Consider the following 27,986-nt stretch of genomic DNA (forward strand, 5'->3'; position numbering starts at 1 on the left):
ATTTATGTTTATAAGACTCAGGGCCTCAGGGCCACTTAGCGGGTGAGAGAGAGAAAGAAAAGAGGAGAAGGAGTTAGACTTTATAGAAACATAGAATAATGGGCTTTCCCCACCTCATCAGATATTTTTTTTATTACATGTAAACAAACTAGAGACAGGGTGAGGGAAAATTAAAGCATTAAAAGCAGGGAGAGCAGTAATTAATTGAGATGGGAGCTTGGTTCTTAGGATGGAATTTAATTCTTAGGATGGAGAGAATTAGCTACATCGATAGGCAAGGAAGGGAGAGAAATCCTAGGAGAAACTCCAGTGGCAAGGGAAAGAAAGGAGGGAAGAAAGAGGGGAATTAACCCGGTAAGGGTAAGGGCTGGAAGAAGCTATGGTGAATTGCCTGACAGTCATTAGTGTCCTCATTTCTCCTGCAAATTCTGCTCTGGTGTAAGTGTTGCCAGCCTGGGGACATCATAACAACTATCCCATAGAAGCTTTTTTCCTCTAACACAAAAGCCTGTGTTTAACAAGATGAACAACTTCAATCTCTGCTTGCAAAAAAAAAAAAAAAAAAAAAAAAAAAAAAAAGAGTTTTCAAATTCTAGAAAAGGAAAGCTCTATTTCATTCTCCTGAATGACCCCTGAAAATTAGCTCCTGGTAGCTCCTGTTCCTCCTCCAACATGACCTGGATTCTCCAGGGCACACCTCTGGGACATCAGCAAAAATGGCTTACTCTTGTTCCCGAGGAGGAGGGCAGAGACAGGGAGATGGCAGAACCATCCTTCTGTCTTCCTCTTTGACTTTTCCCACTCGGGAAGCCCAGCACGGCAGGAGCAAAATGCCATCCCTAGCTGCAGATCCTGTTGGGTCACCTTCTGTCCTCTCCCGCAGCCCAGGAGCCACAGGAGGATCTCCTCTCCTGCCTCCCTTCCTCGAGCTGCCCCAGGGCCAGTGTAGCTCAGCAGCTCCCAGGTTGCCAGCCTGTGTTTAGAGAGGACATTGAGTTCCTAGTTATTAAAGAAGGGCCTGGAGGTGCTGTGTGTGCTGTGGGACACGTGCATCGCGTGGGATCTCTTTTCAGGAGGAGTGCCATGAGCAGCTGAAGGGGTGGTGTGAGGCAATGAAACATTGAAAGAGTGTACACGTTTTTGGCAGGCTCCAAGGAGGGCTCTTGCATCACTGTCAGCGTTTGGCTTACCCGGGCTGGGCGGATCAGACCTTGTTGCTCTCTATAGCCTCACCTGCAGCTTGCACTTTTCCTTGGCATGTTGCTGCCCTGCCTGGTACGAAGCTGTCAGCACCTTCCTTTGCTCTGCAGGAGTGACAGGCTACGCTTTTTTTGTGCTATAGTCACCACAAGTCTCCAGCTTTCTGGTAGGATGCTAATGAGAAATGACAGCAAAGTGGGTGCAGTAACAGAGCAAATGTTAATGGGATAATATCCTATTTTCATTATCTCCACCTGCCTTCTATACTCACCTTTAGAGATAATCCCTGGCATTTAATTTAATGAGCTTTTTTTTGTGTAGGCTTGCTAGCAGAATGCTTTTGATTGTATTTGTACAGCAGAAAAGCACGCTTATCAGGCAGGATTTTTCAGTCTCTTGCAGCTGCAATTAAAATGTTTGCAGAAAAAAAGAATAACTATGTGGTAAGTTTCTAATGACGTTCTTGTGGTCTTCATTGTTTTCTGGATTCCAAAAAACCACTACTCTCACCCACATGATAAAACCTGACAGATAAAAATATCTACACACAAGGTCTTCCACAAACTTTCCGCAGCAGAGGTTTGAAGGCATTTTATTGGTTTTTATTCAGTCTTTAAAATTAAAATTTTTAAATTACCTTCACTTACTAGAAGCTTTTAGGAAGGCAGGAAAAAAAATGACACAGTGATGAAACTCTCCCTTTTCTTTGTTCAGCTTGATTAATGGGGATTTGCATAACATATCTGTTGGGCTCTTGGCATTTTCCATTTCTGACATTTCTGCACCTTCAACAAAGGAAGAACAACTCCTTTTTTTTTTTTTAATCACTAACTTTTAATTAGATATCAGAAAGCCCGGCTAATGTCTCTCATTAAAAATGAAACAGTTATGACTGTACAGCTAATAGTTTGATAGATAAATTAATTAACTAGTGCTAAGGTAGATGGACTTAGGAGTCTCTCCATGTAATTGTTATGGCAGCCTGAAACCTGGCATCAGTGTTCCATGCACAGTACCTACATCCAGTGTGAGACAGTCTCTGCCACAAGCCCTGTGCAGCTGAAACGTGTCATTCAAAGGACAAGGAGAAAGGAAGGAATGCTACTCACAGCTGGGAAGCATCCAAGGATGCAGTGGAAGTCAGTGTCAGCACAAAAAATAGAACAGTTCCCAAGTCATAGAATCTTAGAACAGTTTGGATTAGAAAGGACCTTAAAGATCACCTAGTTCTGACTCCCCTGCCTGGGCAGGGACACCTCCCACTAGACCAGGTTGTTCAAAACCCCAAACAGTCTGGTTTGAACACTTCCAGGGATATAGAATCCACAGCTTCCCTGGGCAACCTGTGCCAATGTCTCACCACCCTCACAGGAAATAATTTCTTTCTAATATCTAATCCCAAATCTACCCTCTTCCAGTTTAAAGCCATCACTCTTTGTCCTACGAAAAAGGTCCCTCCCCAGCTTTCCTGCAGGCCCCTTCAGGTACTGGAAGGCTGCTATGAGGTCTCCCCAGAGCCTTCTCTTCTCCAGGCTGAACAACCCCAGCTGTCTCAGCCCATCTTCATAGGAGATGAAGAAGTGCCCCAGCTCCCTGATCATCTTTGTGGCCTTCCTCTGGACTTGCTCCAACAGCTCCATCTCCTTCCTGTGTTGGGGGTTCCAGAACTGGACACAGTACCCTAGGTGAGGTCTCGTAGGAGCAGAGCAGCCAGGGAGAATCACCTTGCTCAACCTACTGCCCATGCTTCTTTTGGTGCAGCTCACGACAGGGTTGGCTTTCAGGGCTGCAAGTGCACATTGCTGGCCCATGTTGAGTTTCTTATCAACACCTCCAATTCCTTTCCTCAGGATTGCTCTCAATCCATTCTCTGCCCAACTTGTATTTGTTCTCGGGACTGCCCTGACCCAGGTGTGGGGCCTTGCACTTGGTAGTATTGGATTTCATGGGGCTGGTGTGGGCCCACCTCTCAAGCCTGTCAAGGTCCCTTTGGATGTCACCGCTTCCCTCCAGCATCTCAAACACACCACACAACTTGGTGTCATCAGAAAGCTTTCTGAGGATGCACTCAATTCCACTGTCTATGTAGCTGCCAAAGATGTTAAACAGCACCAGTCCCAGAACCGGCCCCTGAGAAATGCCACTCATCGTTGGTCTCTATTTGGACATCAGGTGTTGACCACAACTCTGAGTGTGACCACACAGCCAGTTCCTTAAAGCTGTATCTCTTCCTGCCCCACCTCCCTCCAATTAATATCACTTTAATAATTTGGAGGTGTGGCAGCAGGGATACTACTGAACACTTTGATATCCTAAAAGGAGACCTGAGAAATCAGGAAAGTTATCTGATGATACTTTGTGCAGTTGATGATACCTCCTGGAGTTATTTTTTGACTGAAGGCATCACCTCAAACTACCCAGGGTAACAAAAGTACTCGCTGCTTGGCTCCTCAAATGAGCAGAGGTCCCTTACTGCTGCCCTCTCTGCCTGCTTCCTCTTTCTCACAGTGATTGCTGTGGATTGCTCCCAACCTACCAGGATGTGTTTGTGGCCTTGTTCCAGGCAAGTAAACAACACTGGACAGTTTGGGAATACCAGACCGGGAAGGGTTTAGAAGCACCATCGTGGGCTGTCTCCTTCATTGTGTTAGCAACTGAACCACCCAGTGCTTATTTCCTCTAAATAGCAGTCCTGTAATTGTTTCCTCTTGTCTAGTTCATTTTTAGAACTGTTTTAATTTTGCCTATTGTTGACCCTGCTAGTTTAGTCTATTAAGCTTTACATACACATGGAAAAAAATAACAGCACCTAACTTCCTGCCCTCCATTAGCCTCAAGAGTAACTCTCAGGGCAACGCACATAAGGAACCAGGAAAGATGTATTTTAAGCTGTGATACTACCATGGTAGAAATTTAGAAGGTTAAGCTGGGCAGGATTTAAGGTCTGAAAGGGCAGCTCATCCCTTGTCTTGTTCACTCATGTCGTGCACTCTGCAGGGCTATGAGTCTGAGCTCTGAGCATCTCAGCAATCTGAGATGCTGCCCAAGGACAGGCTTGTTGCAGAATCACAGTACAGGTGTACTAGTCTACTCTAGTTTTATTTCAGTTTTTTCCCCAGACAAAATATCCAGGCTCTTGGTGAAAATCTTGGGACATGCACCCTATTTCAAGATATTATAATAACTCTGTATTTTTATCCAACCTCTCTGAATATGTCCCTTAATATGTGTTCTTTTCTCTGTGTTTAGTTCAGTGTAGTGTCTCCACCACAAGCCATTTCAGAATAATTTAACCATATTTCCCAACAGTCTTCATGTTAGCCTTATACAGTGGTAACAGGGTATTGGCTTAAAGTCACTTCCTGATAGCTGGTCTGTGCTGGACAGAAGAGCTAATTTTTTTCTGTGCATCTAGTGGAGTAACTTCTTCATGTGGAAAGACAACAATTGCTGGTTTATCTCCTATAGGCTTTGTATTGGGTCCTGATCACTGACGATCTGATAGTCTCTCACTAGAGCTCTGTGGCCATCTATATCTATACTTGGAGTCATCCATACTCTAGTGCCTTCCTAGGTGACCTTCTGGTGACCTTCAGGACTTAATGGCATGTGTTGTCCATGATAGAACAAGAATGTGCTGAAGCAGCTGGCTCACACCAATGGTAAGCATCTATTGCTTAAACAGAAAAGTGTTAAGACCAAGGTGCCAGGAGGAATTTCACCCCTGCAGTAACACACCAGAGGCTTGAATGCCTGGCTATGGAGGCGGACATCAAAAGGAAGGTGAGGTATCTAGGAAGCTGGATGGAGAGTGGTGAGCACCCAAGAATTAATTCTCAGCTGAGTCCTTGACACCGCATCACAGGACTTCCGAATCAGGCTATATTAAGCACTGGAAAAAAAAAAAAAAAAAAAAAAAGTCAGGAATATTTTTCTCTTGATTGGATTTGGCAGTCTATGAAACTGGGCTTCATTCTCTCAGATGCTTTTCTGTGCTCAGGGAAGTAGAGTTAGCCCTGTATTTCCTTACGTGTGGACAAAGAAGAAAGTACTAGTGCTCACCTTGTCCATGGTGTCACAGTGCCCTCATCCAGGAAGCAGGAAATCTGACTTGTATCCTCATCCTCAGAGGGCTTGACTCTTATATTCCCACATCCCAGAAGAGCCCTATAACCACCAGATCTGTCCTCCTGGGAGAGATAAACCTCCACCCTTCCTGCTGGAGATGAGTCAGGGTGAGCTACGACAGGTCAAGTCAAAGGTCCAAAAGGAAAGTAAATTAAAAAACACCTGATGCTTTGCCCTCCTGAAGAGGACATGCAGCAGGGAAGATAGGGTATTCCCATCTGCTTTAGAACCTTGGGTGCAGGGTCTGGCAGTGGAGAGCCCCAGCAGCAGCAGTTCACTGAGAACCTTCTCTGTTTAAAGAACTGGCTCCAGAGTTGAAGAATTTTGGTTGCAAACACTGCAGTGTGGGGGTTTTTTGTTGTTGTTTTTTTTTGTGTTTTCTTTCCCCAAGTAAAATCTGTTTTCACTTAACTTTACATAAAAATACTGGAAGAAGCTGTAAATTTAGTTTATTATACTTAGGCGAGCAAGCATATAATATATAGACAGAAAGAGTGGGAAATGATATATGATACATTTATATACTCAGCTCTTTTGTTGACAAAGCTGTTTTGTCATCAAGAAGAGCTGTCATGACTCGTAACCTTAATGATTTTCCCTTGTATACAGTAGGGTGACAAGAAATACACACAAACCCCTGTCTTTGATTTTCTATACATATTTCTCTTTTATCTTTTCATGTCTTGTTACATTCCCAACACCAGAAAGTGAAGTCTCCAGTTCTTTTCAACCACATTTTCATGGTTCCATTTTAATTCCTATTTTTATTTAAAGGCAGCACAAAAATTACCATGAATGTACAAAAATTACCATGACTGTACAAAAATAAAGGTCAAACTGAGATGCTCTCTGTGAGCAAAGGCACAAGTGGAAAAGAGGGACCTATGACTCTCTCCCGTCTAATGCACTCACTGCTGGAAGTGTGGTTCTGACACAACTGGATGAATGCTTTAGCACCATTAGCTGGGAACAGAGAAAAGATTGTGTCACTGCTTTGATTAGGAAATGCAGCGAGTTTCATTCATGATGCTATGGGCTTGCTAGCACTTTGGTTTGCTGCAGCTACAAGCCATACAGAATTTTCAAAACACAGTTCCAAAAATATTCCCATAGAAAACAAAAGGACACTTCTTTCATGTGTGCCAGTGGAATTGCTGCCAAGTTCTGATTCAACAGTAATGCATGCACATTTCTGAGAACTGGAGATTTATTTATTTCTATTTCAGGGTGCTGCATTAATTTATCACAAAGTATGAATCATATGACACCAACATCTACTTGAAGTGTTCTTTGTTTTGACAAAACCTAATAGTTCCCAAATGCACTGAGATATCCCCTCCTCTATTTTCCCATATTTATCTATGAAATACTTCTAAATTCTTTTGTATACTTATTCCAGTACTTATATATGAATGGAACATAGCACTCAAAATAGCAACGAATTCCAAGTCAACTCTGAACATAGATTTTGCTGCTATCAAACAATATGCCAGCAACAATAGCAGAGTGTCCCAACAATGAAACAAAAATCTGGAAGCTTTCAAGTATTTTGAAACCAAATTCATGAGGCCTCATATTAAAATAGGGACATACAGTTTCTCTTCTCACCTGTCATGCTTTTACCTTCACTGTAAGTATAGAGCTCTTAAGAAAACAAGGCCTCTAGAGCTCTTCAGAAAGACAATTGATAGTAGGTAGGTATTTCAGCTGCTTGAAAAATTGCAAGCACTAACTGAGGTGCAACCCTTTAAGCACTCCTGAAACCCCAGTGCTTTATCTGCTGCCTTGAACAATGTGAGCAATGGATCGTGCGGAGCAGAGTGACAGTGTTTGCTAACATTCCCATTTGTAGAAAGCAAGAGGGAACCTAATCCTAAAAGGATCCTGACAACACTGTTGCCAGACTTCTCAGTTTTTGAGGAAGGGAGAGAGCTACTGGGTGTTAAATTGCATGTGCCTGCATGCTACTGCTTAGAGAGTAATGCGTGAGATAATCCATTTATCACGACTCTGGCTGCATATTAGGGTGCCCCCAACATAAATACATGACAGCTTCTCTGTGCCAGCTGGTATGACTACAATGCTGGTTTTGCCCATCTGCATGTGGCTCAGCATGTTATATAGCTTATGTCTTGATATCATGGCTGATGCTGTGCCAGTTCAATGCCTGTCAGTGTGTTAAATGACATAATGAAATGAAGCAGAAAGGCTGAGGTGACATTTCTCAATAGGAAGTGTTTATCTCTGTTCTATCGGTGTTTAATTGACTTGCAAACCACTCAGGACTCAAAAAACATTAAGTGAAGAGATCTTTAGCAGACAGAAACACTTTACACAAAGTGTCTTCAAGTACTTGTTCATAGTGTAAATGTTCAATAAATAACACATTTTAGATATGCACATTGTGAATATTAACAGGGACATTAATCTTTGAGTTCTCCTATCTTTATAATTGAATGGAAACAATCCTTAGCATGCTAAAAATATCTGTGGTGTTACACAGGGAGATCTCTGTTTGTCCATTTTACCTTGCCTTATATTATTCCAGTTTGTGCCTTAGAGTCGTACAGCTGAATCACCAGGAGCTTGCAAGTAATTGTCATTTCTGCATTAAGTAGCACAGTTAGTGTCTGGTTTATGCTGTTTGTTTTCTTGTCCTCTCCCCAAGAGGAGAGGCATTCAGTGAATTGTTTGGTTTTGGTACAGAGTTCTGCACTTTTTTTGCCTTCCATTTGTTTGGGTTTTTTTTTTTAATATACACACTACTATGTGGAATCTAAGACTATCCCACAGACTGGGATACAGAGAACACGCCTAAGAGGATGCTGAACACATGTATTCCACATGTCTCCTTCTACCACAAGCCAGCAATTTCCCAGCATACCACAGAAAAAAGATTTGTAAAGATTCCTACAGGACTATGTAGTACCACAAGAAGGGAGCAAGAGAAATCAAGATCACTGACAACATCCTGCCTACGTTTGCTGTTTGGCTTGCTCACAGGGTTGCAGGAAATTATTTATTTGCTCCTCTGCAAAGAAGCCTCCACTGCCTCCCAAACACCCACGGGACTCTCCAGTTCAGCATGAGGGAAAACATCTTCCTGAACTCAAATATGGAGATTACTTTATGTACATAAGAGAGCAGGTTGGAGCCTCAGCATAACCTGCATGGTATAGTTGTTCTTACTGTAGATGATATTTATTGCTGCAGAATGAAGCAAGGAGAAATTATGTTTAAAAGAAAACAAATTGGGAGCCAATATTCATATCAAAGAAGAGAGAAAAAAAGGTTTTGTCTCTGCAGGTGGCCAGCAGAAACACGAAACCTTACATTAATGTGACACAATCCATCTCATGAACAACAGAGATTACATATACATTCAGTGCTGCTCAGAAGGTACAGATATACTTCAGCCCGAGGCTGATGGCTCAAACATTAATCTTTGTTCCAGGTTCACCATATCTTGCCACATAATCCCATCCATGGATTTATCTCAGAAGTCACTTTGGATTGTTTCTCCCAGAATTCTGTTTTAGAAAGTCTATTTCAGAACCCAATGTTTCAATGGCTGAAAAATGTTTTCTAATTTCTGTTTGAAATAAAGTGATTACTGTAACACAGCCAAGGTCCAGTAAGTGGGCTTCTGTGTGTCAGGCCCATAGAAAGGAAGCTGACAGAGTATATGATTTTCCTCAGACCCCAGAGGAGTTCATAGTAGTCTGACTATTTGTCTTCTGCAAAGATCATCATCCTGATTACACCTAGGTTCACTATAGCAGAAGAAAATTTTTGGCTCTCGTTTTGTGCATGTAATTGTTTGCAGAAGCTGGAAAAGATTTTCAGTAACTTCAGATAACCTGTGTGCTGTAGTGTCCTGTACCTTTTGAAGTTTCTTCAGCATTAAAAGCTGAATGTGTACATCACATTGCTGAACCCAGCAGAAGGACATAAAACCAGGTCACCATCTACTGAGGTGAGATGGAAACTCTTCATTGGCCAGAGATGACTGAGAAGTGGCTGTGTTGCCATTTAGGATGAGCTGGAGTTCAACAAGATTTCTAGATAGCATTCTAAATCAACTTATGACAGCCAAGAAAATTATTCACTATGGCAACAAAGTCATCAAATCACTTCCTGCCATCCACTCACACAATTTCTTTCATAGCTTTATTTCAGATCAATTCCTCTTTAGTCATGATTTGATCTGTCCAGTAAATGGGCTATTCTGGTAGCAACAGTGTAAAAGTAATGTGGATGAGATATGAAGATTAGGACTTTCTCCAGTGAGACACTAGTTTAATTCTTTGACCTGAAATCCTACCACTTCTAGCAGTGGAGACAACAATGCCTTTGTCATCATTTTAAAGTGCTAATCACAGGGTCTGGGTGGCAGAAATGCATGTACATCTCTATAAGCACACCTATTCTCTGGTATTATGGAATAATCTGTAATTTTATCAAATTATCGTTTGAAAAAGTAGGTTTTTCTGAATCTAAAATATTACTTTCAGGTAGATGAATGGCATATAACTCCAGATTTACAAGTGGGATGTTTAATTAATGGTATTTGGCTATGGTATAATCTAATGTCTATGCATTTGTTCTTGGAAAGGGATATTTATTCTCTGAGTTCACAGGTCCCCCAGTGGTTCTTTCACAAGTCAGGGAAGAAATACTATATCTGTAAGTCCTGAGCTGAGATTTGCCCTGGGTGATAGGACCTTCAAAGTAAAATAAAGAACAAGCAAAGCAAAGGAATTGCTGATTAATAGGTACAATGCTTTTTGAGAGGAAAAACCTGTATAGGTAAAGTATGCTTAATGCTTAATACATGTTCAGAGCACTCCTTAAAAGCTCAGTCCTGAAGCAGGCTTCAGGTACTTAGGGTTGATGAAGACACTTGGGTAAGATTTGGTATCTTCTGTAGAGTGGATAGAAAATTGCTCCTAAATGGTGAAGTATCTTTGGCATAGATTTTTAAGAGTTCATTTTGATTTATCTGTCTGTGCAAGCTGGATCCATAAACAGCATCGTGGCAAGCTCCACCAAAGAAATATTCTTGTCAGGCTAGATATGTTACTACAAATGCTTTCCTTTCAAATAAACCCTACAGTCTATTTAAAATAATGATAACTGAATTTCCTTTGAGAGCCTTGTCAAACGTTTCAGTAGACACTGGGGAACAGTTAATGACAAAGTCTGTAAAATGCTGTGCACTGCTCATTATATTTCTGTTCTGTTAATAAACTTCAACTTTTTTTTTTTTTCGCTTGCTTGCTTTTTTCCAAATACAGAATTTTCTTTGGCTAGGTACACAACGTGGATGCCACAGGTTTTTTCCCTGTGTTCTGCTGTATTGCAGCAAAAGTATTTAGCAAAGCAAGGGGGAGATCATTACACCTCAATGGCATTGGAGTGGTGGTGTGACAGCGCACATGGCACTCTCACTGCCACATGTACAGTCGAGACAAGGAGTTCAGATTGTTACCCCAAAGCATATATCCATCCCTCTGCAGATGGCCATTTAATTTGCACAGGGCTGATGTCTGGGAAGAACAAATCCTGTCTCCCCCTCACCTGCCAGTTACCAGGCTGCTGCCCCACCTGAGTAGGTGTCAAGAAGACCCAGGTAGTGGCAAACACCCCCAATAGCAAAAAAACCCCTTGCTGGCACATCTGTGAGAAAACCTGTGGGAAAAACACTGCCTAAGTAGCCCTTCATCCCCAGGCAGAGCTCTTGTAGCCAGGACAGTTTCCTCATCTCATAAGGGAATTTGAGCAGGACTTTATATCCTAAAGCCATGTAGCAAATTCTTTTTCTACCCTAAGTTCTAGTTCCAGGTTAGTGAAGTTTCTTAGTATAGTACATATATTTTTAGCACCTGGTATACCACATTATAGCATGTTATAGCAGTAACATGAACTCTCATTCTATCAGCTATTCAGGTACTTCTGAAATAACCTGCATTATGAACATAAATTGCTACTTTTTATTACTTAAAATGTCCCTTTCAACTTTTACTGTCACCAAGATAAAATGGCTTCAAACAAAAAAATTCCCTCTAAAGCAAACAAACAAATGAAGGGTCATGAATCCCCAAAAATAACAATGCAGGTCTATTTTGGTAATTCTCTTGGCAGAGTAATATGGAAGCTTCTCTCAAATGAACTGCTTCCAAGTTTCAAGGGAACAAGTCATAAATAGATTGTTCAGGAAATTCACAAAGTTTGGGTAGCATAATGAGAAAGTAGCTCATTAAAGGCAAATTTTGAATTTACCTATCTGAATAATTTATAGCAGCAGTGGACTTGTCCCCAGAACAGGGCACTAGTGTGTCTCTTCTTAACCCTTTACATGTTGTTGGTTGGGGGGGGAGGGGTTGCTGGGTTTTGGGTTTTTTTTCTCCTAAATTAAATCCCCATCCTTTTCTTAGTGCAGACTTTATCTCTGGAGCCAGAGATAGCCTTTGAGGCAGGCAAGGAGAGGACACAGTACAATAAAGGACATAGAGGTCCTTTGTGATGACAACAGGAAAAGCTCAAGGAAGAAAAGAGAGTGGTGCTGAAGGATGTGTGCCAGAGAGGGACCAAGCAGGGAGGGGATGCCGGGGACAGAGAGGGAAGGAGGTGAAGGAGTCCTGGAAGTCTCTGTTATTTCAAGAGATGGCACAGATAGGCAGAGAGCAGAGTACAGAGCGTGGCTGCTGACCTTTCACAAGCTCCATGTTACAGCAGGCAATGGCTGCACCACCGACTGAGCTGGTCCCTCTTTCTCCAAAATCCCTTTTCCTGAGACTCCTCTCTCCTCTCTCTACAATATTCTCTTTCCACACCTTCCCATTTTAAACCTTCTGGTTATCCAAGCAGGCTGCTTTCGCTCAGCGTAGGGCTGGCAACAATTTGACACCACAGGATAGCAGGAGGAAAGGACATTTTGATTTCCTCACCAAAACATGGCAGCTTGCCTTTAATCATTGTGAAAGACATCACAATAGAAGTCCAAAGCATTTCCAACTTTCCTTTTCTTATCAAGGGGGAAATACACATAGGAATGAATCCAACATCAGGAAATGATTTAAAAGGGACAGAAATTATGTGGGAAGACTTTCTCTTCCTTGTAAAAAACTTCATTTTTTCTACTGAAAAAAAAAAAAAAGTCTACAGATTTTTTACCTTTTTTTTTTTAATATAGAAAAATAGGAAATTCTCAGTTACCTTTCTATTTTAAACTTTATCTGAGTAAGAAAGATTAGCTTTCTTCTGTCCATCTCTCCCTATATATATTAAACTGAGAAAAGACACAAAATTATAGGCATTGTAAAGCTTTCTACGTTAGCAACAAAAAGAAAATGCCATGTTTAAACTTGACATGAAAAGAAAAAATCAATATTAGCCAAGATTTTTTGTCCCAAAGGATTCAAAAGCATTTTAGGAAAAAAGCTTAAAGGGCTACAATGATTTATTATTGACAGTCATTCTTCTGTAGGAACTCAGCACTTCTCAGGCAATAAAGGACAGGACTCAGGCAGGACTTCTACTCAGTTATTTAAGACAGGAAGTGAAATTTAATGACAGGAATAATGTATGTGGCTCGAGCAATACTTTGATATGGCATTTGGACACGTCACACATTTAATAGCTGTGTTATTGTGACAAGTGCTGTGCAATTCTCCACAGCCCAAGTGGTCAACACCATTTCATCTGGATGATGGCACCTTCAACAGTGTAGCACTACCCTAAATATCAGCTGGGACACTGGTTTAGCACTGACTCAGAGGGGATATGCTAACATAATAAATTATAAACATTGTTCTTTACACAATGTGTTACCTGGACATCTCCTCACTGCAGGATACTTGCTACAACTCACAAGTTTTGAGAACTGAAGAGCTAGGACTTGGAGTGTAACTTAGAGTGTAACAAGGTAGGGTTGATATTCTGATCTATGCAGGCTGGAAAGCAAAACAAAATAAAACCAAAACCAGCAAAAAGCTAATAAAAAAAAAAATGGTGCAAGTTCTGCAAGATTTCAGTATGTATTATATTGTAGTCTGGACAGATCCTCAAAACAACTTTAATTCTTCTCAAGAAATATTTTACAGATTTTGCTTTCCTTAGAAGCAAAGAACAAATAGCAAGTTGAATCTTGCAGCTCTAATTGTTGAAACGCATCTCCAGTGAATACAACTGCAGCAGGCATCACATCAATAAGATGCAGGACAGTTTCTTGTGGTCTCAATAATAAGCCTGTTGTGTTTGTTGTTTGGAAGCTTTTTGTATTTTTTTTTTTATTTTTTTTTCTGTTCCCTTGTCCTGGAACTGTTTTCTGAGGCATGTGAGGAAGTATGGCCTCTTAGTTACCTCCCCCAACCTGTTTTGTGAGAGAAAGACAAGTTAATTGTGCTTGACGATATGGATGACCCTTTCAAGTCATGTAAAATGATACTGCTCTGCTTATCACAAGTAGATAACCATTAATATTACGTGTACTGTCTATGGGAAGAGAAAGGGTATTGCTTGTTTTGAATGCTTTCTCAGGTAGGAAACAAAGGGTCTTGTGGGGACACCAGCACACGGTGGACAGTGCAGCCATACAAATCGAAGTTAAAAGACAGGATGCTGTAATAAAAATGGGTGAAAGACAAAAACCTGTTGAAAATGGGTGAAAGACAAATTCTTTATATGGCTAAGCCATTTCAATAAGGTATACATCAGTACAGAAGTAGAATAATGTCATATTTAACTCAAGCGGAGCTCCTCACTGGAGCTCTTTCTAGGTCAGTCACTATTTTTAATGAATGCAACCCTCGTGTCTTACTAATTTTTAATGGGATTCAGGTATGTTCATAATATTTCTTAAAATAAAGAGCATCTCTGAAAATCTGGGCCAGAAATACTTTATCCAGATAAGACCCAAAGAAAGGGGGGTGTAGAGCCTGAAACTTTTTCATTATTATAACATTAACCATTACAGCTTAGGGGCTCAGATCACAGTCCACAAATCTAACTATAAATGACACACATCAGTACAAGGGTCTTTCCTTGCAACCATGAGCACCACTCAGCTTCTGCTCAGGAATGTGAAAAGGCAGGATGAGAAAGAAATTAGTCAGCTGGGTAAGTGACAGGAGGATTTATGAGCTTAATTTTACCTTGGTGAAATATTTAATACCCACAGAACAGAATTTTCAGCTTGATTCAGCTTTATGAGATCAATGGACTTTGGAGCTAGCCTTTAAAGTGCTTGATTAGGAAAAAAAAAAAAAAAAAAACAAAACATCACAACTCCCTAAAAAGCCTGAGAGTGAAGTGCACCTATTTCTTTGTAGCACATGTAACATGCCTTGCGCTCGGAGGAATCACATTTCTAAGCTGGTGGAAAAAGTCTCATTAGCTGCATCTGGCTTTGAATCAAGCTCCTGAAGGTTTTGAAAAAACATTACCAGTATCTGAGGGCTTCAGACAGCCTCCCTTTTGGGAGCAGAATAAGTAGTTTCTAGTGCTATTTTAAAATCGTATAATGGGCACTGTATCGTTTGTGGTAAAACAACAGGAAAACAAACATCAAAACAAACATCTTTCATTTGACAGATTTTGTGTTATCTGTAGAACAAGAATGTAAAGTATAGAATTGCTGGGCAGGCAAAGAGCTGATTGAAGAAAGGGATCTCTCAACAGAGCTCAGTGGAAACACCGTGTTTCAGAGAATAATGAAGGTCCCAGACCCCCAGTGCCTCAGTAGTTTGGAATAATTAGGGGTTCACTTACTAAGGGTCAGATCATCTCATTGACTTCTATACTTTCTGATCTTTAGGACACTCCTCAAAACAGGCAAAAATCAAACAAGATGGTACTATCTGCCTTTTAAAGTGAGTTTTCAGGAAATCAGAAAGATACAACTTGACCGAAATTAATTCTTATATTCTAAAGGTTTTGATTTTGAAGCCCTTCAAAAAGGTGTCTGTTGCCTCAGTTCAGCAGAAATGGAACATATTTCTTACATCTTACAAAGAATAAATGCATTTTGAAAATTACTCTAAATGAAAATTACCCAAAATGAAAATTACCACTGCTAGTTGTAAAACAATATGGGGTTTAGGGCAAATATTTTTACTTTTTGACATTGTGGAAAACATCAATTTGAAATTTCTCGGAAAAACAGAAATTTTTGTGGAAGCCATCTGAGTCATGGAGCTGATTTGTTTTGAAAAAACTGCTGTATATATCACAGTGCTAGTTATTTGATAGATTAAAAAACGTAGGCACACACAAATATAAAATTTATGGCTAATAAAATATTCCATGTAATGTAAGTTAATTAGGATGCTGAAGTGAGAACTGATGGTGAGTCAAAAGATTCAGTACATTTGTCTTGCAAATACTGTCACTGAAGTGCTCTGAATCCTTTTGACTTCAACAAAAGGTTTTTACCAATAATAGAAAATCTCAACATCATGGTGTTTAAAACACTTTCATAGCTCATCTATGAACAAAGAAACAAAAAATAATGTGTTGAAAATTAATGTTCTCTTAATGCTACAAATGCATGAATAAAATTAAGCACTTGTTAATGAATAATGTGTTCACTTGATTTACATAAGCTTGCAAATAAACTGTTACAAAGGATTTACAGGGCAATAGAATTCAATATTGATACTGCAGTGTTGCATTTGAGCAATAACATCAAAATGGCGACATGATTTTAGTTCACTTGTAGCATGAGACACTGAAGATTTTAACTGGCAAGGAAATTATACCACTGTATGCTTAAATTTTTTTTCTGTGCTTTACAGAACAAATGGATCTTCTGATTTTCACTGGACACTCCTGATACTGCCACGAAGCTTCTCTTTAAAATGCTAAATGAAAGCATCCTTCTTTTCAAAAGAGTCTTGCCATTATAAGAATTACTGTAACAATATTCTTACCTTTTGCTAATAAAATAGAATATTAAAATAGCAACTTCAGAGGAATTAACAACTCTGCTAGTCTGAGAAAGAAGCTCTCAAAAAGGAGAAGTAGCAGAAACATCACAAAAACCCCTGGAGCTTGCCACTCTCTTTATTTTATGTAGAGGACACTAGGATTTCCAAGATGCTCATGCACTCCTCTGAAATCATGACACTTCTTTGGTACTTAAATACTATGAAGTATTTAAGCTTTACACTGTAAAGCTTAGTAGGCTGTAGTGTGTAATTCTTAGGCAGACAGCAGCAGTGTTCTTCCAAATTAGTTTTGCAGCAGTAATAGGAGTACTGATCACTTCGGTATTCTGAAATAAAACTACTCTTTACAGCAGTTTTCATGTAAGGTTTCATTTTATCTACATGAAAATCCTCAGATTTTTTGCTGAATCCTTCAGCAAAGGCTCTATTGACCTACATGGAAAATAATTTGCAAGAAAACACTGTGAACATAGATTTTAGAGCTCTCATAAAACATTATGCATGGGACAAGTGAGGCCATGTGACATAGAAAAATGGACTCTGTCCATAGAGTTATCAGTTAGGTTAGTGGTTAATATGTAATCTTCAATCTACAGACCCTGAAAAATGAACTCTCCACACTCCCTATCACCTCAAAAAATGCATGGGTATAGTCACTTTCCATGATCATGTTTTTTGTTAACTTCACATTATGAAGCTGAACAAAAATTTCTCCTTCCGTCTATTCTTTCTGCCACACAGAAACTTTTCAAGCTAAAAAGCTACTTAAATAGTGCTCCTCCTATATGCAGTTTTATTACAGGATTTACCTGGATAGAGCGCTGAAACTATTTTAAGTTTTCCTAAATTATTTGATCCAAAACTGTGACAAAGAAATATATGAACATCTAAAAATGTATTCTACTTGGCTTATTCACTGATCTAATATACCATCTTATATAAGAGCCTTCCTATTTTAACAAAATTGATCAAGCAAAGTGACACTAGCTTTAAAATGCAGGGTTGGGTTTGGTTGGTTTGTTTTTTCTTAATATATTTTTAAAAGCTAAACTATATTATACCAGCCAAGCTTCTATGCCAAGCCTAATTTAGTTGCTGGGATTTTTTCCCCTGTGTTCTCCTCACAAACCATGGGAGATATATGTAGTGCAGAGTTATGAACACACCTTTGTAACTACTTTGTTGCTTCTGTACACAAGAAGTCCCACAGAAATAGTATTTGTGCAGGGCAAGAGTGGATTTGGCTATGCTATTCTCCTTACAGATCATCCGTATCCAGAGGAAACTGCTACTCAAATAGATGTGAGACACATACTCCAAATTTCAGGGGGACATTTTGTTCCCTAAAAACCCTAAATAAAGACATTTTTCCTCATTTAAGCTCCTATTCCCAACAAGTCCTGCATAAGAAACTAAGGAAGTGACTGAACTTTTATTGAACCTCAAAGTTTTGGCTTATCTCTTGGGCAATGCCTGGGCTGGTTCTTATTTATATGCCTATTTAAAACAAGCAGATTAATTCTAGAGTTTGCTTTCAAATTTAGTCACACACGGAATGTCTTAATTGTTTGTTAAAGGAACAGCAGGCTGTGGTCAGGGTCAAATGCCCTTGTGCTCAACAGATTTTAACTTTGCATAGTACTGACTCTTGAGACTATGATAAGCAAGCAAAGCAAATGTAGAGGGAGATCTTGATGCTGTATGTGAGGGAAGAGCTGAGTGTGCAGGTACTCAAGGGCAAGGGAAAGGCAGGAGACACCTGAGTCCCTGGACATTTTTTAACATGTTGGATGGTGTAGTAGGTTTTGACAAACAGGATTTTGGTGCATGCATGTCAGAGAGTATGGGATTCTGCAACATAAGTAGTAAAACAATAGAAGATATCTCACCTACTGGTTTAAACTTAGGTTTTCCAGAAGGATTTAGGTATGGGCTAGAAACCTGGTTCTATGTTCCCTTCTGCTAGTAATTCATCATCTGGTTTGTAGTGGAGGCACAAGCTGGACCAAAGACCTGATGATGGTCCTCCAGTGGTGCCATTCCAGAATTTCCTGTTTTTCTAGAAAGGGTGGGCTCCTCCATGATTCACTGGGGAAGGATCTTCAAGTGATTTGCTCTAACACAGTACAAAGTATCATGAGATTTCTGCAGACTTATGGTGGAGATGTCTTTCAGGTGTATGTGAAGAGTGGCAAGGGTTTGGTGCAGCAACAGAATCAACAGATACCACAGAAGAGCTGCCCATAGGCACGAGGCCACTGGTTGGTTGGGCTTGTGCCATTGTGCAAGCCATAGGCTGGTTGGGTGTTTTTTAATGAAGAGCCTGAGGGAGCTGGAGGATGAAGATTCTCCTAATCATTTCATCACTGTCCTCCCAAACCTGATCCTGCCTGTTTGGGAACAAATTATGAAGGGGACAGGAGTGGTTGGATGGTAATCAGGTAAGACATGGATAAATCATTTTTTATGTGACCTGTGAAGGCCAGGCTCAGGTGTAGTGTAAGTCCCTCTCCCTGCTGGTGAGCCATTCCTCCTGAAAAAGAGATATTACCAGGAATAAATAAAGGGGGCTGAATCTCCACTGGCTGTGGTGGGCTGGAGGAAGAGGATGGCTCAGCAGGCAAACTGTCTGTTCCAGCCCAGTGGTTGGCACAGTGTCACACTTGTTTATGGGGCAGCCTCCGAGGAAGAACAAAGGGTTATTTTAACTCAGTCAAACACAGTTTCAGCTCTTCTGTGAGGAGAAATGGGAGGGATCTCCTGTGTTTGGGACCAAGGGACTGGTTCTGTTTGTTTTTCCTTGGAGAACACCAATTGCCAACTTCTCCACTCCCTGGAATGAGTGGGCCTGGCTTCATTTATTTTCAGCACCCTCCAGGAAATTAGGCTGTTAGGTTTATTATCCTGAAGCTAGAAGGCCAGTTCAGTTTCTTTAGTAGGTGTAGGGGCACAGTTACTAAATTTACTGTGCTTTTTCCAAAGGGTTGAGCCTCGGAGCAAGTCTGTTATTCCCACTAATTACTTGATGAAACGATGTCTATTTGGCCGAAACCTGAGAACTCAAATCATGATCTGCCAAGCACAAGCAAAGACTTTATGTAGGCAGCAACCTTCTGCTAGTGCCAGGAGAAGAGAAATCCCAAGAACAGTGTAGAAATGTGTCTGCTTCCATGTGTCTGTGGCTGTGTCTGTGTGAGATGGGGTACAGTGGTGGCACTGGTTCAGGGCAGTGAGTGCACGAGTGGTTAAGTCTGGGTTACAGCAAGATGCCAGTGTCCTGCAAGACAAAAAGAAAACCCAGGTAGCATTACACAAGAGAAAGGTACATTTCTTTCTCTGATCTCTTTAGTGCTTACAAGATTTAGATAACGTGCTTATCATGAAGCAAATGGAGATATTTTGCAAGTTTTACTTGGTGTGGTAACAACTATTACCTTTTATACCTTTGTAAATACCCTGAAGTTAGCAAGCGTAAGGGCATAAATAAAGTGAACAAACACAGCCTAATTCCAAATACCTCTTGGCTTTTCACATACATCTCTAATTAAATGATGAGGATACATTTTTGTGAAGCTGTAATAAAATAAAATTATTTAAGTAACTATATGAACAAAATAGTCACACGGCCAGAATAAATTACCACCATATTTTTAATTACTAAAGTAAGTTTTCGTGGGAGGGAATGAATAATACTAAAAGATTTAATTAGTTAATTCAGAGAGTGGATATTTACAGTGCTAACATCAACAAAACATCTAACATAATTAGGGATTCAAAAAAGCCTACTACAATACTAATGTCTAACTTACAGATCAAAGTAAGTCTACCAGGCAAGCAAGACCCTTCTTGCAGAAAAAGATGTGGTCTCTCAGTCTTTAATTCTTGCATTTCTCTCCTTAGGTTACTTTCCAAAATACTTTTATTTACTCTGGAATATTTAACTGTGGATAATTAAATAACTTCTGTAAGGAATCAAATAACCTGCAGCAATTGCCTGTTGTTTCTGCAGAGGGTAGATGTCTGAAGTGGCTGAGTTCACAATACCACTGCATATGAGATGAACAAAGCAAGGAGAAGCAGGACACATCACTGTTATTTAGCACAAATACAGATTTAATTTTTTTTTCAAGATGCATAAAGGGTCCTTCCAGCCTGGGTAGAAGCAGAGTACTGGAATAGTAGGCTTATAAAGTTATCGGACAGACTTGTCTTTGTCCTGTGGTTTTTGATGACTCTCAGCCACATGCAGGGTTTAGAACAGCACTCTTACCAAGAGATAGAAACTAATTATATTAATTAGATTCAATTAATTAGAGGAAAATTCTTGAAGATTTTATTTGTAGTCTTTTCTTCCATCTAAATGTATCATATTTACCTCTGCAACTTCTCTGATTTCCTCTGTTTCCTGGCTGTGCCCAGAAACATGTTCTAGTCAGTGAAAAACATCTCTCCCCCTCTAAACTGAATGTAAAATTTAAAAAGCTAATAAAATTATTCAGAAGATGAATTGATTTTCATAACATTTGTCTCAATTTCTCCTTCCCATTATTTTCTGTCAGAATTCTACACCCTATGGATAGAAATATTTAAAAAAACCCAACAACCTTGCAGAAATTTCATAAAAACTCCCAGGTAAAGAAAAATCTTAAGCTTTTTCTAATATGTATTTGATCTTTGAAATTTCTGCTCCTTCGAAATTCCTGCACACTCCTCCAGAAAGAGATAAAAAGATACATGAAAAGCATTAATTTTCAGTAATAATGTTGTAACTTGAGAAACTTAGAATTCACCTCCAAAAGTAGCTATTTACTCAGTAAACTACTTAGGGTCTCTGTACCAGCCCCACACTACATTGGAACCTGTGTCTTCAAAAGTTTTGGTGCTAGGATTTAAAATCAGCTGTTGAAAGCTTTTATTATCAACAATTCACATGCTGGAACAAGAGAATAACATGCCCTTCTTTTTCTTAAGCTTTCTGTGGGCTCAAAAAGGCTCTGCCCTTGGTTCCCTTCCCTTCTGCCTCTGGAGAGGGCACGTCCTGTCTGGGGAAGCTTGTCTGTAAACTCAAGCTCAACTGCTCAGGCTGATGACTCAAATCCACCCGTATGCTCCCTTCTGTCCAAGACCAAAGCTCAGCCTGCTTCTCTCTGAATGTCTCGCCATCAGCTCAAGCTCAGTATGGCTCACCAGAGCTCTTAATCTGTCTTCTAAGCTCTCTTCACTGCTGCTTTTTCCAGTCACTGTGGCTAATATCACTGGCCAGTCTGCTGCTGGCAGCTTCAACTTGTCAGCACCTTCATACTGGGACTTTCTCCACCTCAGCTTCTCCGAATCAAGGCTCTGTGTAGATCTTGGTACATAAAACTTCAAAAGCTATGACTTTCCTCATACTTCCATACAGCTAAAATTACCAGTCCGGCTTTCATCCTTTTGCCACGAGATGCTTCTCCCTGGTTTTGACAGAGCACATTTCCCACTCCTTCCTCTGTGCCCACGGCCGCAAGCAGCTCTCCTCTCACCTCCCAGCTTCCCACCAGCTTCCCCATCATCAAGCACAACAGAGTTCTCCTCTCTGCAGGTTGCAGCCCCCACTTCTCATCTCTGACAAGGCAGAGCACTGCCTATCATCACACATTGGTAACCCTTTCACATCAGTAATACCCTCTTCCTACACTGCCCTGCCAGCCTGGAAGATCTCCATAAAAATACTCAGCACTCTGCCATTAGGCACCTTCAAAATTTCATAAGGGAGCATTCTTTTTTCACACTGTCTGCAAAAAAACAGTTTGCTGGCACGCTGCAAGTGTCACATGCACAATGAGCAATAACATACTATTTTCCTCCACTTCCCTGAATGTAGCTATCTGTTGTTTTGTGGTCTTTACTTTGATCAGAAACACCTCAAGTGTCTCTACCACTTGGGTATATGTGAAAAAGGGAACAGAAAAGCCTTCATTCATATCTGAATCACAGACACTGCTATAGTAGAAAATACAGAAATTTCACATCCACACAGAAGCTGGGAACATGTTATTCAGTTACAGAATGAGGTTTAACTCACATTTCTTTAGAGGACAGGATAAAGTTATCTCTGAATGTAAAGAAATTCATTTTACAAAAAACATCTTTACAAATATAATTATTTAGTGCCTACCAAAATTCAAAATGCCTTTCTTAAAAGGCACTTCTGGAACTGAATTTTTTTCTTTCTTTGGTTTTTTTTTTTTTGTTTTTTTTTGTTTGTTTTTTTTTTTTTTTTTTGGTGTCCATTGTAGAATTGTGGCAATACTTTAAATGAATTATTATACAAGGTAGCAAGAGCACTACTCTTTGAGACAACCCTGCATGTTGTTCAATGTAGTTTGCATTTCAGATTTGGTGGTCACAGAATTGCACACCATTTTCTTTCTTCTTCTCATGTATTAAGAGGTTCTTTTCGAAGACATGTGGAAGCCTCACTTGGAGTCACATTTCTGCTGCTCTGACTTTAGAGTTTATTTTTTTCTGCAGGGATTTATAGTTTCTATAGTGTTATAACCCAAACCAAATGTTTTTGGAGGCACAATAGAAAGCTCAATTTCTAAGCTATTTGAACACGTGTGTTCAAAATGTACTAAACATGAGTAGATGATAATTGCAGAAGAAGATATTTCTAAATGTGAAGTCTTTTAAAAGGAGCTAGCACTGTTTTTCTTCCAAGAAAAATATATCGGTTTCCCTATATTTAGTGTATTTCAAATTCTGTCAACAAGTCATAAGCTGTTAACAGGAAGCTGCCTTCTGTTTTGCTCACTGCCAAGATTAGGGGTGACATTCCTACCCTCTTGAAATCAGTGACAAAACTTCCTTTGACTTCAACAGGGAGAAGATTTCATCCAAAGCAAGAAAATTATTATCCTTACATTTTCAGAATAGAAAAAGAATAAGAAATGTCCTTCCAGCTCACACTTATCTCTATTTTCAGATACTGCCATACAAGAATTATTTATACTGTCACCCTTTTCCATATAAAGGTTATCTTAGTTGGTTTTGCTGCCTGAAGACAGGAATTAGATTATAAAGTATTTTTGCAGCATACAACAACAACATCAAATAGTTCAGAAAGGCAAAAAAAGACACATTAAAAAGCATTTCTTTTTCCATTTTATTAGCATGAATTTTCTATCTTTCCACACAAAAGAATTAATGTCATTTCATTAGACAGAAAGTGATGCTTACAAAAATAGCTGTTTTTGCAGAGTGACCACGAGTTATCAGTTTAAAACTGCAGAATAAAAACAAAGCACCCATTAAAAAAGTTGGTCATCAGCTTCTTCTAGGATTAGAATTTTGCTCATTCTTCACTTTACAAAAAAGGTCCCTGCAGAAGGAAATGGTGATCCATGAAAAAACTCTTTCAAAGTTTTTTTTTTTTTTATTTATTTATTTGGAGTAGGTTATACTGTGATCAGCGTGTTGATGGCCATACATCAGTTTAGGTATGTTTATCATACCATAATCATGGTTTAGGTTGCCTGTCTGATGAAATACTTTGAAACAGTACTTTGTAATTGCTGTTGCATACTAACTGCCCATGTGGAGATCCCTTCATCTCTTAATTTACTTCACAGCACCAGCAGTTTAAGAGCACCAATGCACAACCCTGGGGAAAGCAAGAGTCTGATTCTACAGTGTGCCATTGATTTCAGTGCACCCATTCTGCCCCACAGAGCACAGAGCAGTTTACCACAATGAAATAGTGCTTTTTGTGATTCTACTTTCAAATATTGATCAGATGTACATCATTTAGAAGTTTCTGTAACTGATACAATAAAACCATATTCTGCGTTATGTAAGCTACTTCGTAATTCAGCTCAAAAAACAAGCAACCCTTCAATTACCGATAAACAATATATAATTTTAATAATTAATACGTAGAGTAGATTAATGTAATTAAAGAATCAAAGATTCACTGACAATCAAGAGAACTTAGACTCTTGAGTCAGTGGATCCAAAATAGAAATCCAGCAGGACAGACACTTTCAGAGTCACATTCCTCTGAAACTCAAGTTATTTGCACACCTCAGCACATGCTCGTGATAGTGAAAGACTGAGGTTCTGCTGACACCTGTTGATAAATGTCTGAACAGCAGAACTGCTCTCTTAAAATTAGGTAAATTAAATAAAAAAAAAAATATATATATACATAAGAAAACAAGAATAAAGGTACAGACCTGCCTTCATTCTATAGCAGAAAAGTTTCCAGTCATTGCTAAGTCATAATGGTGGAGTGAGGTTGGGGAAAGGGCAAAAAAAGAAAGGTAAAAACAAAATTTGCTACTAGATTTTTGTGTCAGATCTCCCCTGACAAGGATGATGAAGTCACTTCCTACTGAGTCAATACTCGACTTGCACTGAGTCATTGTGGAGATGCTGACTAAGCTGAAAGAGATTTGCTAATGACTGGATGATCAGCAGAAGTATAATTAGTATCACCAGAGACCAGTATCTGTTTTTCAAATGATCATACTTATGCTTGCTTGGAGTGAGGTAAGATGACAAAGACAGGCAAGAGATTTTAAAACTGGCTTTTTTTTTTTTTTTTTTTTTTTTTTTTTTTTTTTTTTCAATATAGGAAGGTAATTTTTTGCTTACTCAGTAGCTTATCCTCAAAACTCAGCAAACACCATATCTGAACTCTGCAGGGGTTGGATAGGCCCAAGAAAAGGTAAAATTTTAATAGAATATCTCTTGTTGCTACAACACCAAACAATAATGATAGGCTTCAAATTTTCCCTTACACTGTATTTCTATCAGTTTTCTATCACTTTTCATTTTGTGTTACACAAACACATTGAAAACGAAGATTGCTGCATCTTTTGCAATAAGTACTCCTGTTAACAGGCTTCATACTGTGCTCCCTTTCATTCTTACAGGGGTGAATGATCCCTAGCAAGGGAAACATGTTTCAAGCAGTGTTTTAGACACTGTGTAACTTGCACGATCTGCCTTTCTTAGAAGAAAAATTGATGGTATAGATATGCTGCTTTTGCTGTTTTTTACATGTACTCCTTCCTTCGCTCAAATAAACACAGGAGAAATATGCAGTTAAGAGAAAATTCACTTTTTGTCCCTGGTGCTCACCTGTGAAAGAGAATTACTGCTTGTAAAATATCTTAGACAACCGCGTACTTGAGTTTCTTTGTATACTCCCGCCTTCTCCGTATCCAGGATGAATTGGAAGGTATTGTAATGGATAATTACTGTGATTACTGGATGCTTGCCAGCCCATTCAGGAATTACCGTGCCCTGGATTGAAAGGGTTCCTGAAGCTTGAAAACACCGGGGCAATTCTCTGTGCCAGATGACAGCATAGTGTGTAGCCAGGCTGCCCTCTCCCGGCAGATCTCTTCATCTGAGTAAAGTTCAAGAGCTCAGAACTTCTCAGATTGGCCGCTTTTCAGAACCTGGAAACGGTGGAAACGCCCAGGATGTTTGGGTATACGGCTGCTCACTCAAATCTGATGGCAAGTCTGACTGAGCTGCTACACATCCAGAAATTCTGCACAACTGTAAAATATATTAACCCAGGACGACATCTTCAAGCTGAAAAAGAAGACTTTTCCTTCAGGCAAACTGTAGCTCTGAATCAGCTGAAAGGCCTCAGCTGTTTATGAAGTGAATTTTTAGCTGAGACTGCTCAAAAGCCTCAGGCATATAGTGCCTCAGGCACACACAGGTTGTTTTTGTAGCACACAGCCAAGCTGAATGCTTTAGAGAGGTGTTGAGCTAATTTTTCATACGATGCAAATTCGTGTGAATTTATTAATATGTCCGGGAAGCTCTAGACAGACATGTGGTGGGCTTTGCCTGCCAGTATTTACCTGAGCAAGTTGTGCAGACAATTAGCAAGCTTTTATCAGCACTGGGCATGTCAAGGCATTGCCATTAACCACCTTGCTAGCTGCATGTTCTGAGCACCAGAACAAAAAGTGTAGTCAGCAGCTGTCCTCCTGCCTTGCAAAGGGAAAAGATTGAGAAATAAGGTAAGAAGAAAAAACAGTGAAAAGAGAAGGGACGAGACAAGAAGCCACATAGGCATTGTTGAGGATGTACATGAAGCTGATGAACAAAGCTCCATCACTTAGTAATACTGATAATTATGGAGCTGGCTTATTTCCTCATATATGTACACAACCCTCATCCTCCCCATTGGGAGACCCAATTAGATATGGCAACTCTTTCCATTAAGAGTAAGCAGTTCTGAGCTGGCAACTATACTGTTTGATGCCATTTCTGAAATGTTAAGATTATTTTAATTCCACATGGTTACTTTATTTGCAACTGTGAATGCTTTTCAGGCTGGTCAAATCTCTAAACATCACAACGTGCAAGCCTCCAGCTGTGTATACCACACATTCACAAGTTTACCCAGATAACCTGCAGTGACATCCTCCCTTCCTGTTTGGAAGATGAGCAGTTCAGCCACGTTGCTAGTGAAAAGGACAACCCATTCGCTGCATGTTTTCAGTGTAGGGGGTACACTGGGTCCCTACTTCGAAGGAAAAACATTTGGAAGGGTTCTGACCCATGAAACCCTGCTGTAAAAATGCCTGGCCTGATGGGCCTGAGGTCATTCACCCAAAACACCTTGAGTGGGTGCACATCCACCCAGGTGTGGGGACAGAGCCCCTAGGGAGTGACCATGACGAGTGCCAGCTAGCTGGGCCACAGTGCTATAGTGGCCATCCTAAACACGGACTCAGTGGCCACCACGTCCATTGCTTTTTGGGTGAAGGGGAGCCTCTGGCAGCTTGTGGAGAAGAGTTTTTGCTGGAAATGCACTGAAGGTCTGGGTGGTCCCAGCCTTGATCCACCATCCATGACACACCGGCTGTGTTCCAGGGAGCTCTGTGGATCAGCCTGAGCCTTCCCCCACACCCTGTGTCACAGTGAGGGAACTGAGAGGGGAAAAAAACCCAAACAAAACAGAATCACAGAATCAGATGGGTTGGAAAGGACCTCTGAGATCATCAAGTCCAATCCTGGATCCACTACCACTCTGGTTACCAGACCATGGCACTGAGTGCCACATCAGTCTCTTCTTAAAAACCTCCAGGGACGGAGAATCCACTACTTCCCGGGGCAGCCCATTCCAATGTCTGATCACCCTCTCCATAAAGAAATTCTTTCTAATATCCACCCTAAACTTCCCCTGGCACAACTTGAGACCGTGCCCTCTTGTCTTACTGAGAGTTGCCTGGGAGAAGAGTCCAACTCCCCCCTGGCTACACCCTCCTTTCAGGGAGTTGTAGAGAGTGATGAGGTCTCCCCTGAGCCTCCTCTTCTCCAGGCTGAACAGCCCCAGCTCCCTCAGCCCTTCCTCACAGGACTTGTGCTGGATCCCTTCACAGCCTCCTTGCTCTTGTCTGGACCTGCTCTGGACCAGTGATATGACTGTTGTTTTTTTTTTTAATTCATAAAACAAAAAAACCCAACCAAAAAAAAAACCCATTTTTTTTTCTTTAGCATTTACTACAACAAGAACGAAACCCGGAGGCCCGCTGTCGAGTTACAAACCACCTCTCCGCCGGAGCACAGTGTGCGGAGGGGCGGCCACAGCTCAAGAGCGTCCCGGCCTCCACCGTGCCCCGCCCCGGCCCCGCCCCGGCCCCGCCTGCGCTCCTCTGCTGCCCGCCGGTGCCTGTGCGGCGGCTCCCTGCAGGGGAC

General features: G+C 40.4%; 2 long non-coding RNA genes across 2 annotated transcripts; both read right to left on the reverse strand.

Annotated features, from left to right (window-relative positions):
• Positions 1–1,239: 1,239 nt before the first annotated feature.
• Positions 1,240–5,424, reverse strand: LOC139795546 (uncharacterized). The gene is made up of 3 exons (XR_011725560.1): positions 5,263–5,424; positions 1,472–1,602; positions 1,240–1,374 (listed from the first exon to the last, which is right to left on the reverse strand). It is a non-coding gene; the product is annotated as an uncharacterized lncRNA (long non-coding RNA).
• A 7,924-nt stretch (positions 5,425–13,348) lies between these two features.
• On the reverse strand, positions 13,349–16,787 carry LOC139795547 (uncharacterized). The gene is made up of 2 exons (XR_011725561.1): positions 16,260–16,787; positions 13,349–13,702 (listed from the first exon to the last, which is right to left on the reverse strand). It is a non-coding gene; the product is annotated as an uncharacterized lncRNA (long non-coding RNA).
• Positions 16,788–27,986: the final 11,199 nt, after the last annotated feature.

The sequence above is a fragment of the Heliangelus exortis genome, chromosome 3 (genome assembly GCF_036169615.1).
Source record: "Heliangelus exortis chromosome 3, bHelExo1.hap1, whole genome shotgun sequence".
Taxonomy (NCBI): Eukaryota; Metazoa; Chordata; class Aves; order Apodiformes; family Trochilidae; genus Heliangelus; species Heliangelus exortis.